Below are 14097 nucleotides of genomic sequence, written 5' to 3' on the forward strand. Positions count from 1 at the left end.
CTAATGAATGATGGCAGAAGACTTCAAACTTCCCAAAAGGCAAGAAAATCCCCATGTAACTATGTAGGGCAAAATAAAAAAGAAAAAACAGAGGCAAAAGAATAGGGATGGGACCTGCACTTCTGGAAGGGAGCTGTGAAGGAGGAATAGTTGCCACACACTAGGGAGCCCATTCACTGGTGGGGACAGGGTGTGGGCAGTGGGTGGGAAGCTTTGAAGACACAGAGGAGAATGCAGCAACAGGGATGCAGAGGGAAAAGCTGAGAAATTCCTATAAAAAGGGTCAGTGCTGACCAGCACTCACAACACTGAGAGGCTTGTCTGCTCACCCGCCAGGGCGGGGGGGGGCTGGGACCTGAGGCTAGGGCTTTGGAGTTCAGATCCCAGGGAGAGGACTGGGGTTAGCTGCATGAAGACACCCTGAAGGGGGCTAGTGCACCACAGCTAACAGGGAGGGAGTCCGGGAAAAACTCTGGACCTGCCTAAGAGATATTGTTTCAGGGTGCGTGAGGAGAGGAGATTCAGAACACCACCTAAATGACCTTCAGATGTGGGTGCAAGCCGCGGCTATCAGCATGGACACCAGAGCCGGGCATGAAATGCTAAGGCTGCTGCTGTGGCCACCAAGAATCCTGTGTGCAAGCACAGGTCACTATCCTCGCCTTCCCTCCGAGAAGCGTGGGCAGTCCGCCACTGCCAGGGTCCCGTGATCCAGGGACAACTTCCCCAGGAAAACACTTGGCATGCCTCAGGCTGTTGCAACGTCACGTTGGCCTCTGCCGCTGCAGGCTCGCCCCACATTCTGTACCCCTCCCTCCCCCCAGGCTGAGTGAGCCAAAGCCACCTAATCAAACACTCCTTGAACCTCCTCCTGTCTGGAACAAGACCAGATGCCAGAGGGTGACCTACATGCAGAGGCAGGGCCAAATCCAAAGCTGAACCCCAGGAGATGTGCGAACAAAGAAGAGACAGGGAAATTTCTCTAGGCAACTTCAGAAGCAGTGGTTTAAATACCCATAATCAAGTTGACGTACCCTGCATCTCTGGAATATCTGAATAGACATAGAATCATCCCAAAATTGAGGTGGTGGACTTTGGGAGCAAATGTAGACTTGGGGTTTGCTGTATGTGACTGAATAGATTCTGACTTTTATGTTTATCTTAGTATAGTTTTCAGCATTTGTTATAATTCGTGGATTTGTTTATTGGTTTTGTTGCTCTCTTCTTTTCTTTTAATCACTTTTTAAAATTTTTTATATTAATAACTTTTAAATTTTTTATTTTATTTATTTTTTCTTCCTTTTTTTCTCACTTTTCTTCTGACCATGTTGCTGACTGGGTCTTGGTGCCCCAGACAGGTGTCAGGCCTGAGTGTCTGAAGTGGGAAAGCCGAGTTCAGGACATGGGACTACCAGGGAACTCCTGGACCCACGTAATATCAATCAGCAAGAGATTCCCCAGATATCTCCATCTCAACGCTAAGACCCAGCTCCATTCAACAACCAGCAAGCTCCAGTGCTGGACACCCCATGCAAAACAACTAGCAAGACAGGAACACAACACCACCCATTAGCAGAGAGGCTGCCTAAAATCATACTAAGTTCACAGACACCACCAAACACACCACCTGTTGCCATCCTGCTCACCAGAAACAAAAGATCCAGCCTCATCTATCAGAACACAGGCACCAGTCACCTCCACCAGGAAGCTTACACAACACACTGAACCAACCTTACCCACTGGGGTCAGACACCAAAAGCAACGGGAACTATGAACCTGCAGCCTGCAAAAAGGAGACGCCAAACACAGTAAGTTAAGCAAAATGAGAAGACAGAGAAACACACAGTAGATGAAAGAGCAAGGGAAAAACCCACTAGACCAAACAAATGAAGAGGAAATTGGCAGTCTACCTGAAAAAGTATTCAGTGTAATGATAGTAAAGATGATCCAAAATCTTGGGGAAAAATGGAGAAAATACAAGAAACATTTAATCTAGAAGAACTAAAGAGCAAACAATGATGAACTACAAAATAAATGAAATTAAAAATTCTATAGAAGGAATCAATAGCAGTATAACTGAGGCAGAAAAACGGATAAGTGACCTGGAAGATAAAATAGTGGAAATAAGTACCGCAGAGCAGAATAAAGAAAAAAGAATGAAAATAATTGACGACAGTCTCAAACACTTCTGAGACAACATTAAACATACCAACATTCGAATTATAGGGGTTCCATGAGAAGAAGAGAAAAAGAAAGAGACTGAGAAAATATTTGAAGTGATTATAGTTGAAAACTTCCCTAATATGGGAAAGGAAATAGTCAATCAAGTCCATGAAGAGCAGAGTTTCATACAGGATAAATCCAAGGAAAAACATGTTAAGACACATATTAATCAAACTATCAAAAATTAAATTCAAAGGAAAAATATTAAAAGCAGCAAGGGAAAAGCAACAAATATCATACAAGAGAATCCCCATAAGGTTAACAGCTGATAGTTCAGCAGAAAATCTGCAAGCAAGAAGGGAGTGGCAGGACATATTTAAAGTGATAAAAGTTAAAAACCTACAACCAAGATTACTCTACCCAGCAAGGATTTCATTCAGATTCGATGGAGAAATTAAAATCTTTACAGACAAGCAAAAGCTAAGAGAATTCAGCACCATAAAACCAGCTTTAAAACAAATGCTAAAGGACCTTTTCTAGGCAGGAAACACGAGAGAAGGAAAAGTCCTACAGTAACAAACAGAAAACAATTAAGAAAATGGTCATAGTAACATACATATCAATAACTACCTTAAATGTAAATGCATTAACTGCTCCCACCAAAAGACATAGACTGGCTGAATGGATACAAAAACAAGACCCGTATATACGCTGTCTACAAGAGACCCACTTCAGACCTAGGGACACATACAGACTGTAAGTGAGGGGATGGAAAAAGATATTCCATGCAAATGGAAATCAAAAGAAAGCTGGATAGTAATTCTCATATCAGACAAAATAGACTTTAAATTAAAGACTATTAGAAGAGACAAAGAAAGACACTACATAATGATGAAGGGATCAATCCAAGAAGATATACCACTTGTAAATATTTAAGCACCCATCAGAGGAGCACCACACTACATGAGGCAAATGCTAACAGCCATAAACAGGGAAATCAACATTAACACAGTAATAGGAGGGGACTTTAACACCCCACATTCACCAAAGGACAGATCATCCAAAATGAAAATAAATAAGGAAACACAGCTTTAAATGACACATTAAGCAATATGGGCTTAATTGATATTTATAGGACACTCCATCCAAAAACAACAGACTACACTTTCTTCTCAGGTGCTCATGGAATATTGTCCAGGATAGATCATATCTTGGGTCACATATCAAGCCTTGGTAAATTTAAGAAAATTGAAATCATGTCAAGTATCTTTTCCAACCACAACCCTATGAGACAAGATATCAATTACAGGAAAAAAAACTGTAAGAAATACAAACACATGGAAGCTAAACAATACACTACTTAATTACCAAGATATCACTGAAGAAATCAAAGAGCAAATCAAAATTTCCCTAGAAGCACATAACAGTGAAAACACGATGACTGAAACCTATGGGATGCAGTAAAAGCAGTTCTAAGAGGGAAATTTATAACAATACAATCCTAATTCAAAAAATAAGAAAAATCTCAGATAAACAACCTAACATTACACCTAAAGCAACTACAGAAAGAAGAACAAACAAACAATAAAAAAACCCCAAGGTTAGCAGAAGGAAATAAATCATAAAAATCTGATCAAAAATAAATGAAAAGGAAATGAAGGAAGCGATAGCAAAGATCAATAAAACTAAAAGCTGGCTTTTTGAAAGATAAAAAAATTGTTAAACCATTAACTAGACTCAGCAAGAAAAAAAGGGAGAAGACTCAAATCAACCGAATCAGAAATGAAAAAGGGAGAAGTAACAACTGACACTGTAGGAATACAAAGGATCATGAGAAATTACTACAAGCAATTATATGGCAATAAAATGGACAACCTGGAAGAAATGGACAAATTCTGAGAAAAGCACAACCTTCCCACACTGAACCAGGAAGAAATAGAAACTATGAACAGACCAATCACAAGCACTAAAATTGAAATGTGAATAAAAATCTTCCATCAAAAAAACACTCAGCACCAGATGGCTTCACAGGCGAATTCTAGCAAACATTTAGAGAAGAGCTAACACCTATCCTTCTCAAACTCTTTCAAAATATAGCAGAGTGGGAACACTCCCAAACTCATTCTATGAGGCCACCATCACCCTGACACCAAAACCAGTCAAAGATGTCACAAAAAAAGAAAACTACAGGCCAATATCACTGATGGACATAGATGCAAAAATCCTCAGCAAAATACTAGCAAACAGATTCCAACAGCACATTAAAGGGATCATACACCATGATCAAGTGGGGTTTATTCCAGGAATGTAAGGATTCTTCAGTATACGCAAATCAATCAACGTGATACACCATATTAACAAATTGAAGGAGAAAAACCATATGATCATTTCAATAGATTCAGAGAAAGCTTTTCACAATATTCAACACCCATTTATGATAAAAGCCCTGCAGAAAGTAGGCATAGAGGGAACTTTCCTCAACATAATAAAGGTCATATATGACAAACCCACAGCCAACATCATCCTAAATGGTGAAAAACTGAAACCATTTCCACTAAGATCAGGAACAAGACAGGGTTGCCCACTCTCACCACTATTATTCAACATAGTTTTGGAAGTTTTAGCCACAGCAATCAGAGAAGAAAAAGAAATAAAAGGAATCCAAATTGGAAAAGAAGAAGTAAAACTGTCACTCTTTGCAGATGACATGATATTATACATAGAAAATCCTAACGATGCTACCAGAAAACTACTAGAGCTAACTAATAGATTTGGTAAAGAAGCAGAATACAAAATTATTGCACAGAAATCTCTTGCATTCCTATACACTAATGATGAAAAATCTGAAAGAGAAATTAAGGAAACACTCCTATTTTCCATTGCAAGAAAAATAATAAAATACTTAGGAATAAACCTACCAAAGGAGACGAAAGACCTGTATGCAGAGAACTATAAGACACTGTTAAAAGAAATGAAAGATGATACAGGCAGATGGAGAGATATACCATGTTCTTTGATTGGATGAATCAACATTGTGAAAATGACTATAATGCCCAAAGCAACCTACAGATTCAATGCAATCCTTATCAAACTACCAATGGCATTTTTCAAAGATCTAGAACAATAAATTTCTCAATTTGTATGGGAACACAAAAGACCCTGAATAGCCAAAGCAAACTTGAGAAAGAAAAACGGAGATGGAGGATTCAGGCTCCCTGAATTCAGACTGTACTACAAAGCTACAGTAATCAAGAGAGTACAGTACTGGCACAAAAACAGAATTATGGATCAATGGAACAGGATAGAAAGCTCAGAGATAAACCCACACACATATGGTCACCTTATCTTTGATAAAAGAGACAGGAATATACAATGGAGGAAAGACACCCTCTTCAATAAGTGATGCTGGGGTAACTGGACAGCTACATGTAAAAGAATGAAATTAGAACACTCCCTAACACCATACACAAAAATAAACTCAAAATGGATTAAAAACTTAAATGTAAGGCCAGACACTATCAAACTCTTAGAGGAAAACATAGGCAGAACACTGTATGACATAAATCACAGCAAGATCCTTTTTGACCCAGCTCCTAGAGAAATGGAAATAAAAACACAAATAAACAAATGGGACCTAATGAAACTTAAAATCTTTTGCACAACAAAGGAAACCATAAACAAGACCGAAAGACAACCCTCAGAATGGGAGAAAATATTTGCAAATGAAGCAACTGACAAAGGATTAATCTCCAAAATTTACAAGCAGCTCATGCAGCTCAATAACAAAAAAACGAACAACCGAATCCAAAAATGGGCAGAAGACCTAAATAGACATTTCTCCAAAGAAGATATACAGATTGCCAACAAACACATGAAAGAATGCTCAACATCATTAATCATTAGAGAAATGCAAATGAAAACCACAATGAGATATCATCTCACACCGGTCAGAATGGCCATCATCAAAATATCTACAAACAATAAATGCTGGAGAGGGTGTGGAGAAAAGGGAACACTCTTGCACTGTTGGTGGGAATGTAAATTGATACAACCACTATGGAGAACAGTATGGAGGTTCCTTAAAAAACTAAAAATAGAACTACCATACGACCCAGCAATCCCACTACTGGGCATATACTCTGAGAAAACCATAATTGAAAAAGAGTCATGTACCAAAATGTTCATTGCAGCCCTATTTACAATAGCCAGGACATGGAAGCAACCTAAGTGTCCATCAACAGATGAATGGATAAAGAAGATGTGGCACATATATACAATGGAATATTACTCAGCCATAAAAAGAAACGAAATGGAGTTATTTGTAGTTAGGTGGATGGAGTTAGAGTCTGTCATACAGAGTGAAGTAAGTCAGAAAGAGAAAAACAAATACGGCATGCTAACACATATATATGGAATCTAAGAAAAAAAAAAGGTCCTGAAGAACCTAGGGGTAAGATGGGAATAAAGACACAGACCTACTAGAGTATGGACTTGAGGATATGGGGAGGGGGAAGGGTAAGCTGTGACAAAGTGAGAGAGTGGCATGGACAAATATACACTACCAAACGTAAAATAGATAGCTAGTGGGAAGCAGCCGCATAGAACAGGGAGATCAGCTCGGTGGTTTGTGACCACCTAGAGGGGTGGGATGGGGAGGGTGGGAGGGAGGGAGACGCAAGAGGGAAGAGATATGGGAACATATGTATATGTATAACTGATTCACTTTGTTATAAAGCAGAGACTAACACACCATCATACAGCAATTATACTCCAATAAAGATGTTAAAAAAAAGGTGCTCTTTGAGTAGAGCATTTTACCTTTGCCCAAGTACAAGGAATATTAATATACTCTATCATAAATATAGCTTAGAGCTGACTCATATACCATGACAAGGACCTTTACCAGTAGCGCTAATTATACTTATTAATCATTCCAAAATGGATCTTTGGGGGGAGAACACTTTTATTCTGTCTGAAGAAATCCTTATTATATAATAGAATCTCAGAGATAACACATTCAAAAAGAATAAGATAGTCAATAAATAATAAAAATTATGCTGGCGATTCAAGCTATGGTGCCAACATTCATCATAATTATTTAACTAGAACTCATTTGTCATATGAGTCTCTTGCAGCTTTTTTTCCCAAAGCTATTTCCATTTTGCTATCCCATATTCCCATATTGTCCTAATAAAGTTAGAAGAACAAAAAAAAAAAAGAAGCATAGGCAGAACACTGTATGACAGAAATCACAGCAAGTTCCTTTTTGACCCACTTCATACTGAAAGTGAAATAAAACCAAAAATAAACAAATGGGACCTAATGAAACTTAAAAGCTTTTGCACAGCAAAGGAAAACATAAACAAGACAAAAAGACAACCCTCAGAATGGGAGAAAATATTTGCAAATGATGCAACCTACAAGAGATTAATCTCCAAAATATACAAGCAGCTCATGCAGCTCAATATCAAGAAAAACAAACAACCCAATCCAAAAATGGGCAGAAGACTTAAACATGCATTTTTCCAAAGAAGATATACAGATTGCCAACAAACACATGAAAGGATGCTCAACATCCCTAATCATTAGAGAAATGCAAATGAAAACTACAATGAGGTATCACCTCACACCTTTCAGAATGGCCATCATCAAAAAGTCTACAAATAATAAATGCTGGAGAGGGTGTGGAGAAAAAGGAACCCTCTTTCACTGTTGGTGGGAATGTAAATTGTCACAGCCACTGTGTAAGTCTATGGAGTTTCCACAAAAATAATTGAAAAAGTACCACTATTATAATACACCAAGTCCACTCCTGAGTACCTATCCAAAGAATATGAAAACACCAATAAAGTTTTTGCACCCCTGTGTACATTGCAGCATTATTTACCTTAGCCAAATATGGAAGCAATCAAAGTGTCCATCTATACATGAATGGATAAAAATATAGTATATAAATATATAACGTAATATTACTCAACCTTAAAAAAGAATGAAACCCTGCCATTTGCAGCAACTTTGATGGACCTAGAAGATATTATAATAAGTCAGACAGAGAAAGGCAAATACCATAAGTGATTTCACTTATATATGGAATGTAAAAAACAAAGAAATCAAATAAAACAAAACAGAGATAGATTCATAGATACAGAGAACAAATTGGTAAGTGCCAGAGAGGAGGGAGCTGGGGACTGGCAAAACATGTAAATAAGATTAAGCGGCACAAACTTCCATTTATAAAATAAATAATCATGGGAATGTAATATACAGAAAAAAGAATACAGTTAATATTATTGTAAGAATTTAAATGGTGGCAGTTATTATCCAGGCTTATTGTGGTGATTTTGTAATTTATATAAATTTTGAATTCCTCTGCTGTACACCTGAAACTAATATAAAATTTTATGTGAATTAAACTGATAAAAAATAATAGGAATAAACATTTTAAAAAATGGATAAAGTGAACAATGAGAAGTAAAAATTAAAATAATAGAATGAATAACACTGTAATAGATGTTTATAAGACATAAAACCAATAATTGGGAGTCTGTTAATAGTGTGAAAGCAAAATTTTACAATATTATTTTTATTAATAACATACTTTTGCCCACTCTTAAAAAGTGATTGATAATAACAGTAATAGAAACAAGAAAATGGCAGAGTTAACACTTCTCTTATTCCCAGGTATGAGCCCTTCAACCATGTTATTAGTAAAAACAAACAAATGAAAAAATTAATACTGGAACCTAACTAAACTTAAAACCTGCACAGCAAAGGAAACCATCAAAAATTAAAAGACAACCTTAGGACTAGGAGAAAATATATTCAAACAATGCTTCCACCAAGGGATTAATTTCCAATACATACAAACAGCTCATGAAGCTTAATATCAAAAAACGACAAACAACCCAATCAAATAATGGACAGAAGACTTAAATAGACATTTTACCAAAGAAGATATACAGATGGCCAACAGGTACATGACAAGATGCTCAATATGGTTAATTATTAGAGAAATGGAAGTGAAACTACAATGAGGTATCCCCTTACACCAGTCAGAATGACCATCATTAAAAATTCTACAAATAATAAATGCTGGAGAGGGTGTGGAGAAAAAGACACCACCTACACCATTGATGGGAATGTAAATTTAGTTTTTTAAAAACTAAAAATAGAACTATCATATGATCCAGCAATCTGACTCCTGGGCCTATATCCAGAAAAAAACTCTAATTCAAAAAGATACATGCATCCCAATGTTCATAGCAGCACTATTTACAATAGCAAAGACATGGAGGCAACCTAAATGTCCATGGACAGATGAATGGTTAAAGAAGATGTGATATATATGTATCATGTTGGCCAAAAAGTTCATTTGGTTAGTGAATACATTGTTCAATTAAGTTCTTCACGAAAATGAAAAATGTGTCTTTTATTTTTACTTAAAAACTGAATGAACTTTTTGGCCAACTATACACACACACACACACACACACACACACACACACACACACAATGGACTATTACTCAGCCATAAAAAAGAACAAAATAATGCCATTTTCAGCAACATGGATGGACCTGGAGATTATCATGCTAAGTGAAGTAAGTCAGACAGAGAAAGACAAATATCATATGATATCACTTATATGTGGAATTTAAAAATATGACATAAATGAACTTGTTTACAAAACAGAAATGGACTCCCAAACATAGGAAAAAAAGTTATGATTACCAAAGGGGCTAGTGGGGTGGGGGAGAGAAATTGGGAGCTTGGGATTAACATATACACATTAGTATATATAATAATAATTAAACAACAAGGACCTACTGTATAGCACAGGGAAATATACTCAATATTGTGTAATAACCTATAATGGAAATATATACATATATATAAATATGAATCTCTCTCCTGTACACATGAAAATAACACATTGTAAATTAACTATACTTCAATAAAATATATATGTAAACTAATATTGATCATATCAGATTTGATAAAGTTGATAAAAAAGTTAAAATGACGGACACAGGTATATGAAATACAGATTCATAACTAATATCCATTACAAAAATTCTTTAGCATTGGTGAAATAAACAATAAAATAAAACAAATGCTAAAATAATGAAATAAGTATTGAAATAAACTGTATAATCAGAACTATGAATCATTATACGTAAAAGCATATTCAATCACATTGCTATCTCTAATGGTTTGCCATGAGAGCAAAACAGTTTTATTGTGCCATCAATAAATACAAATTAAAAATTTCAATATTGTAATTTTCAACATCTCATTGTTAAAAACTTTAATCTTTTGTGTATGTTATAATACCTGTAATCTTTACACTATGGTATATAATTTATAAATGAATATGTGTAAGAATTCTTAAAAACTATCCACTTAAAAGCTTTTGCACAGCAAAGGAAACCATAATGAAAATAAAAAGACAGCCTTCAGAATGGGAGAAAATATTTGCAAAAGAAGCAACTGACAAGTGATTAATCTCCAAATATACAAACAGCTCATCAGCTCAATGTCAAAAAAACCCCCAAAAACCTAAAACCAAAAAACAAACCAATCAAAAAATGGATGGAAGAACTAAATAGACATTTCACCAAAGAAGACATACAGATGGCTAACAAACACATGAAAAGATACTCAACATCACTAATTATTAGAGAAATGCATATTAAAACTACAATGAAGTATCACCTCACACTGGTCAGAATGGCCAGCATCAAAAAATCTACAATCAATAAATGCTGGAGAAGGTGTGGAGAAAAGGGAACCCTCTTGCACTGTTGGTGGGAATGTAAATTGATACAGCCACTATGGAGAACAGTGTGGAGGTTCCTTAAAAAACTAAAAATAGAACTACCATACGACCCAGCAATCCCACCCCTGGACATATACCCAGAGAAAACCATAATTCAAAAAGATACATGCACCCCAATGTTCATTGCAGCACTATTTACAATGGAAGTAACCTAAATCTCCATCAACTGAGGAATGGATAAAGAAGATGTGGTATATATATACAATGGAATATTAGACAAAAAAAGGAACGAAATTGTGCAATTGCAGAGATGTGGATGGACCTAGAGACTGTCATACAGAGTGAGGTAAGTCAGAAAGAGAAAAATCAATATCATATAATATCGCTTATATGTGCAATCTAGAAAAATGATACAGATGAACTTATTTGCAAAGCAGAAATAGAGACAAACGTAGAGAACAAATTCTGGATACCAAGGAGAGAAAGGGGGGTGGGATGAATTTGGAGATTGGGATTGACATATATACACTACTATGTATAAAATAGATAACTAATGAGAATCTACTGTATAGCACAGGGAACTCTACTCAGTGCTCTGTGGTGACGTAAGTGGGAAGGAAATCCAAAAAATAGTGCATATACGTGTACGTATAGCTGATTCACTTTGCTGTACATCAGAAACTAACACAACATTGCAAAGCAACTATACACCAATAAAAATTAATTTTAAAAAATACATAAATAAGAAAATATCCACTGACAGGAATGCATAATTGCAGTCTCAAAAATTGTGATGATCACTGCTCTAGGTCAGCAGATGTAAACTGCCACTGCTCATGATTAGTTGTGAGACGCTCCACAAGCGATTTTAGTGTTTTGATAATTGCAAATGATTTACTTTGAAAAATAAATTGGAGAAACCCACAGTTATCTTTATAATAATTTCACCCTCACTTGCATTGTGCTGTCCTTTGCTCAGTGTAAGATGAAGGGGTTTAGTTCTAGTTGGTGCCCTGGGTATTATTCATAACTCACAGCCTATCTCATTCTTTTGTGCTGTAGTCCAAAACATACATCTATCCATGAGAGAGTGCTGATTTTTGTGCTAGGAATTCCCTTCCTTCAAGGTCTGTTTAATCTTTATACAATATTTAGTACTATATTTTAACTGAACATATCAAAATGTTACCATGCCAACATGTAACAAATATAATAGTTATTAATGAGATATTTTTCATTCTTTATGTTCTATTAAATGTTTGAAATGTGGTTTATATTTTATATATCTCACTTAAGACTAGTCACATTTTTCCTTCCAGGTTTTTTTCCAGTGATAAGATATGCTTTATTAATTATTTCCCAAATTCCCAGTCAAAAGAACTCATATAATATTAACATGGTTTTGAATTCCAACCACGCAAAAAAAAAGTCCTTTAATCCTATCTTTCTAGAGAAAAGAAATATTTCTTGTCTTAAATATATGCTCTATAAATTAGTTCATGTGTATTCTTCTACATACCAATTAATTTCTATTCATTGGTTAAAAGCTGCTGGGGGTGGAGAGGTGTTTTTTATTTTTTTACTGTAATAAATAGAATTATTTTTTGTAGTATTTACACACATAATTTTCCATGATAATGTTAAAATTATCATTTTCCTCAAATGATAATAACAAACTATGCCTTCCTAAGTGAATCTTGGACAAGGAAATTCAGTGAAAGTGATCTACTCCTGACTGTGTCCCATGTCTCTCTTTTCTTTTTAAACATCTTTATTGGAGTATAATTGGTTTACAATGGTGTGTTAGTTTCTGCTGTATAACAAACTGAATCAGCTATACGTATACATATATGCCCATATCTCCTCTCTCTTGTGTCTCCCTCCCACCCTCCCTATCCCACCACTCTAGGTGGACACAAAGCACCAAGCTGATCTCCCTGTGCTATGCGGCTGTTTCCCACTAGCTATCTATTTTACATTTGGTAGTGTATATGTGTCCATGCCATTCTCTCACTTCGTCCCAGCTTAACCTTCCCCTCCCTGTGCCCTCAACTCCATTCTCTACATCTGCCTCTTTATTCCTGTCCTGTACCTAGGTTCTTCAGAACCTTTCTTTTTTTTTTTTTTAGATTCCATATATATGTGTTAGCATATGGTATTTGTTTTCCTCTTTCTGACTTACTTCACTCTGTATGACAGTCTCTAGGTCCATCCACCTCAATACAAATAATTCAATTTCGTTTCTTTTTATGGCTGAGTAATATTCCATTGTATATATGTGTCACATCTTCTTTATCCATTCATCTGTCGATAGACACTTAGGTTTCTTCCATGTCCTGACTATTGTAAATAGGGCTGCAATGAACATTGTGGTACATGACTCTTTTTGAATTATGGTTTTCTCAGGGTATATGCCCAGTAGTGGGATTGCTGGGTTGTATGGTAGCTCTATTTTTAGTTTTTTAAGGAACCTCCATACTGTTCTCCATAGTGGCGGTATCAATTTATATTCCCACCAACAATGCAAGAGGGTTCCCTTTTCTTCACACCCTCTCCTGCATTTATTATTTGTAGATTTTTTGATGATGGCCATTCTGAAAGGTGGGAGGTGATACCTCATTGTAGTTTTCATTTGCATTTCTCTAATGATTAGTGATGTTGAGCATTTGTTCATGTGTTTGTTGGCAATTTGTATATCTTCTTTGGAGAAATGTCTATTTAGGTTTTCTGTCATTTTAAGATTGGGTTGTTTGCTTTTTTGTTATTGAGTTGCATGAGTTGCTTGTAAATTTTGGAGGTTAATCATTTGTCAGTTGCTTGCTTTATTTGCAAATATTTTCTTCAATTCTGAGGGTTGTCTTTTCATCTTGTTTATGGTTTCCTTTTCTGTGCAAACCTTTTTTTTTGTTTTGATGTTTGATTACTGACTGCTTTTTTTTTTAACATCTTTATTGGAGTATAATTGCTTTACAATGGTGTGTTAGTTTCTGCTTTATAACAAAGTGAATCAGTTATACATATACATATGTTCCCATATCTCTTCCCTCTTGCATCTCCCTCCCTCCCACCCTCCCTATCCCACCCCTCTAGGTGGTCACAAAGCACCGAGCTAATCTCCCTGTGCTATGCGGCTGCTTCCCACTAGCTATCTATTTTA

General features: G+C 36.0%; 1 long non-coding RNA gene across 1 annotated transcript; it reads left to right on the forward strand.

Moving 5' to 3' along the window:
* The first annotated feature begins 310 nt into the window (after nt 1-310).
* LOC309651897 lies at nt 311-8288 on the forward strand. The gene is made up of 2 exons (XR_014258447.1): nt 311-7878; nt 7922-8288. It is a non-coding gene; the product is annotated as an uncharacterized lncRNA (long non-coding RNA).
* Nucleotides 8289-14097: the final 5809 nt, after the last annotated feature.

This window comes from Balaenoptera physalus (genome assembly GCF_965194825.1).
Source record: "Balaenoptera physalus genome assembly, chromosome: X".
Taxonomy (NCBI): Eukaryota; Metazoa; Chordata; class Mammalia; order Artiodactyla; family Balaenopteridae; genus Balaenoptera; species Balaenoptera physalus.